The sequence below is a fragment of the Euprymna scolopes genome, chromosome 36 (assembly GCF_053919585.1).
Source record: "Euprymna scolopes isolate OS-2025 chromosome 36, ASM5391958v1, whole genome shotgun sequence".
Classification (NCBI taxonomy): domain Eukaryota; kingdom Metazoa; phylum Mollusca; class Cephalopoda; order Sepiida; family Sepiolidae; genus Euprymna; species Euprymna scolopes.
The window spans coordinates 75499856-75505197 of NC_136517.1; the positions used below are offsets into that span (position 1 = coordinate 75499856).

At 32.0% G+C, this 5342-nt stretch overlaps 1 protein-coding gene across 1 annotated transcript in view; it reads right to left on the reverse strand.

Moving 5' to 3' along the window:
- LOC145260613 (proton-coupled folate transporter-like) overlaps positions 1–1501 on the reverse strand; it is an 89765-nt gene extending 88264 nt beyond the window's left edge. The window contains exon 1 of the mRNA XM_080118918.1: positions 1481–1501. The gene's annotated coding sequence lies outside the window, so the exon portion shown is untranslated. The remainder of the gene's footprint in view (positions 1–1480) is intronic.
- Between the last annotated feature and the right edge of the window lie 3841 nt (positions 1502–5342).

A 5342-nucleotide genomic window follows, 5' to 3' on the forward strand; every position in this document is an offset into this window, starting at 1 on the left:
AAAGCAGGATGAACAAACTAGACAAATATAACAAAACAAATAACAAAAATAACAAAATCGTGAACAGTGAGATGCGTGTATATATTTTTTTTTACATAGACATCACCACATTATCAAGGCCAAGGCCACTCGAGGATAATGGTTAAAGAGTGTATAGTAGAAATTGGACAATATAGTAATCAATTCGGTAAATTTGTTAACTTATATGGAACGGCTCATCAAGAACTTGTTTACGTTAGACTTGAACACAACCATATTGTAATCAGCCAGTCGGAAAGCAGAAAAACGGAAGACAATTCCACAGACATGCAGTTCTAAGAAAGAAGCTTTGCTCATGGAATCTATGTTTAGGTTTAGGCACAGATAGCGAGTGGGGGGGGGAATTATTGATAGTGTTTTCAGCTAGACGAGTGTTTCTTGTTAAAGTTTGGCCAGGCGAGACCATAGACTGAAGCTCAGTTGAACACTTTCCATGAAAATAACGATACAGCAGAGACAAACTCGCAACATCTCTTCTGTGAGAAAGAGGTTGCAGGAAAGAGAAAAGGACATCTCCTACAAGGCTACGAAGTTTATTTTGAACTCTATCAAGGCAGGATAAGTCCTTTCTAGCAGCTCCTGCCCAGATGTGGCAACAGTATTCCATCCTTGAACGTACCTGGCTCTTATATAGATAGAGAATTGCATCAGCAATGAGATATCTACTGGATCGATAGAAAGATCCCACCATTTTTCCAGCGGCCTTGGCAACAGATTTGATGTACGTGTTCCATTTAAGATTAGGAGTAAAGGTCAAACCCAGAAGCTTGTCAAAACTTGAGGCCTCCTAAAGACGAGAGCCATTCATTTCAATTGATGCCAGATGTGGATCAGAGTGTTGATGATGTAAAGAGAGAAGCTTGGTTTTAGATGCATTAAAAGTAACCAATATATTTCTATAAAAAATGAAAAAATAGTAGGGAGGAAAAAAAATAAATGCAAAAACAACAAAAACAAAAGAAAAGAAACATGTTTAATGACGCAACACATTTTAAAGTTATATATATAGTAAAGTAACGATACATCGGCAGCAATGGTATAAAGAATATTGGGGGGGGGATCAGGACGAAAAACAATTTTTTAAATATTTAAAAAAAGACGGTATTTTTCTAAAATTCATATTTCAAATTTATTTCGATAACATGAAAAATACCCAGATTTTAATGAGCTAATTGCGAATTTTGGTCAGAATAAACGTTTAAGTAGATTTGAAGAATGTAAAAAGGACAGAAGAGAAAAAAATTAATCGACGGGGGAAAAAAGAATAAAACCAGATTAGAATCATGCTTAATAACGCAGACACACGTGTGTGTAAATATAATTTAAAAATAAGTCAATCATACACCGGTAATGGTAAAAAGTAATCTGTAAAGAAAAAGCAGGAAGGAAAAAAAAATATTAATTCAATTTTTTCTAAAAAAAAAAAGGATGAATGGTATACTTATCGAGATGAAAAGTCACTGAATGGTTCTGGAAAATGAAATAATGAAAGTAGTTTCAATATAAACCGGAAGTACTTCCGGAAAGTAACCTCGGCCGAACTCGGAACGAAAAGAAACGATGTTGAAAAAAAGTTTTTTTTTTTTTAATATGGTAATATTTTTTACTTTTAAATATATAAAAACACGCCTGGATTATTATATACAATCACTATCGCAAAATATGACGGAAAACGGGCCTGTAGTTTTCTAGTTTATTTAAGCCGAACAAACCAAGAGTTTATATATATATATATATATATATATATATATATATATATATATATATATATATATATATATATATATATATAGAGAGAGAGAGAGAGAGAGAGAGAGATTATAAGGAGGTGAAAAAAATAAACATAAAATATAATTGAAAATTGTATCGATTCTGTATTTCCATAGCTTAATTGAGAGACGCGTGTGCCAAATTCCGGTATGTTTAAAAGTTCATGTCTCCTTTTATTCACCTTATAAACTCGGTCACGTGACTGAGAGCTGACTTCTAATTGGACAAGCCAGGAAGGAAGTGTATTTAAAATCCGTAACCGCGAGAAATCGCTCCTACTTGTGTTTCTTTCAAATCCGTCTGCTACGTATTTTTCTTCGTCCAAGTTATAAAGTGATGGAATCTATTTTGGCCAAAACTAGATAAATAGGAAAAAATGGTACGAGCGAAAATGATAGAATTTACAAATTTACTAAAATATTGGATACAACACACAAAAGGAGAATATTAAACTGTTTGTCAAATTAAAATGACATATGAGATTTTTAAAAATCGGTGATATCAAATTAAAAAGACATATGAGATTTTTAAAAATCGGCGATGATATCAAATTAAAAAGACATATGAGATTTTAAAAAATCGGTGATATCAAATTAAAAAGATATATGAGATTTTAAAAATCGGCGATGATATCAAACTAAAAAGATATATGAGATTTTTAAAAATCGGCGATGATATCAAATTAAAAAGATATATGAGATTTTTAAAAATCAGTGATGACCCTCAGCTATCCTCCCACTCCGCTAAAAATGTGATTCTACTTTTTAAATGATAACACACAAACATTCCTGAAACTATTTTAGAAATTTAAGTGTATATTAATTTCGTGTCTATTTTAAACGTGAAGTAATTCCATAATTTACAATCATTCTAACTGTGTAGGGAAATTCATTAAATTTTTTATCTACAGTAAGGATGAGAGGATTCGAATATTTTTCCAATTCCGATTCCGTATACAATTCCCGATTCCGATAAATTACCGATTCCGAGTCTTCGTAAATATCTAAAAATTTAACTATAAAGTTGCTATTTTTCAGAATTACCGTAAAAACATATGTTAAATATGCAGTTATTTTCTCAAACGTACAGATATATTTGTGAAGAATGAGCTATCGATTTTATTTAAACTAATAGTTTAAAATCAATAGATATTCATTATTTTAGTATTTCTATCAGCAGTAGAAGCTTTTTCTCTAAAGAATATCAAATAAAAAAGCCAATTAAAAAATCGTTTTTGGTTTCGGAAGTTAGGCACACAATTTTCCGAGTCCGATACCGATTCTGATACCCTAAAAAGTTCTGATTTTTTCGATTCCCGATTCCGATTACGATCAATCGTCCCAACACTAATCTCCAATCCTAAGTCAAACTAGTAAAATCGTAAAACCACATAAAATCGCCCTAAAAATCGAAAACGTACCGAACTTATCTTCAATAGAAAAAAAAAAAATGGTTAAGTCCTAAAACGTTGCAATGGACTGGATATCGGGGATCATTTTACGTAAATCGGGCAATATTTTATGCCTCTCACTGCGTGCCACCAATTGCAATTGTTTGTCATTTTTTTTATATTTTCAAACTGAAAAAACAGCCTAACTTTTTTATTATTAAAACATTTGCCGATTTTAATAAATATACTTTTTCGGTTTATTTTTTATTACTTTTTACTTTTTAAAATATAATTAACCTTAAAATAACTAATCGTTGAGATTAGGGTCGTAATAGTGAGTGAAAATTGTGTTTAAACTAGTGATGGGACGATTTATATATTTTTCCGGATTCCGATACGATTATCAATCCCGTACTAAATTACCGATTCGATACAATTACCAATTCCGATTCTGATTCCGGTTCTTTATAAATCTCTAATTATTTAACTATAAGATTATTATTTCCCCGATTTTCGTAAAAACACATGTTTAATATGCAGATATTTTCCTAAATGTCAAAATACACTTGTGGAGGATGATCTATCGATTTTAGCTTTACTGATATTTTAAAATCAATAAATATTTATTATTTTATCATTATTACCAGCAATGGGAGATTTTGGTTTTAAACAAAATCAAATAACAAAAAGACAATTAAAAGAATCGTTTTGGCATCGGAAAATAGGCATCAATTTTTCTGATGCCGATTCCGATACCCCCAAATCTTCCGATTTTTCCGATTCTCGATTCCGATTCCGATAATCGTCCCAACACTAGTTTAAACTATAATAATTGTATTTGAAAATTATGATAGGATGAATGTTCGGGAATTAAAATCAAGATAGTATCTTTGGAACGCCGATGTTTTTATAGCTAAAACTCTTTTCAACAGTTTGCATTCTGGAGACGGAAGTCTTTTTTCGAGATAAGTGACTTCTACATAATTCTTTTTATCTTTAGATTCAAATATTAATTAACTACATTTTTATTTCAGTATTTAATTAATTTATTTTCTGATTGTTTTATTTAATGCTCGCGTTTTCTCGTTCATAAATGTTATTTATTACATTTCCCAAGCTGATTGCAAAGGTAGATTAGGAAATTGTATTAATTTTTGTTCGTGAGAAGGGAATCTATCACCATAATTTCCCTTAAACACGCCAGTTGGACTTTTATTAAGTACAATACTGAATAATTTTTTTTTTAATGGAAAGTAGAAAACGTATTGTGGATGCGTTATCGGCAGCTCCCGTTACTCTCACTTCTCTTTATTTGTCCCTCAGTCCTCATTTTATAATGAGTGATTTTTCTGAGAAAAGGAGAAGAAAAAGCTGTATTCTAGGTTGGCAGTATTTTGCGCGAACATTTGGCGGAGGTGGCGGAAATGTTTCTGTTTCTATATCTATCCTTGTAGCAATGTCACTAGTAAGGGTGCTGGAGGTAAACGTTTTATCTGGGCTGACGTTATCCGCCTGATAGTAAGGGACCCGAACCTTGAATTAACCACCAAGGAGGCTGTCCTATCAGCAGGTGCAAAGGACTGGGGCTGCTGTATTGCCATTTGGTGAATGGATTCTGGACCATGCAGTAGCTTCTGGTGGGGCCTCTCGATGCGGTTTTGCTTTTGGTTTCGATTCTAGCTTATGGCACCCAAATCCTTTTTTTTTTGTAATCACGACTCTATAATAATATATACGAAATCTGGACGAATTAAAATATCATATTTAAGTGTATTTTACGACCGGGCAAAGCCGGGCGCCCCCTGCTAGTATTTTTTAAAAATAAATATTTAAAATTAAGTCAGTAAACGTGTTTACCTTGATTCAGCTAACGTATACCTCATTTTTTTTTAGCTAATAAGTTTCCTTCGTTCAGTTATGCCACAATCTTAGAAATCCATCGATTAAATTAGTATATTTACTTAAAATGTGTTTTCTTTCAAATTCCATGCGTAATATTAAATAGATTTTAACTCTAACAGGTTCGTAATGTCATAAGCTTTAAAAAATTATCGCCTATAAACAATTTTTTAATCGCAATGTGTTTCCGACGTGAATCGCAACGTTCGTCTTAAAGTGTAGTATCTGTTCTGATACTATTATC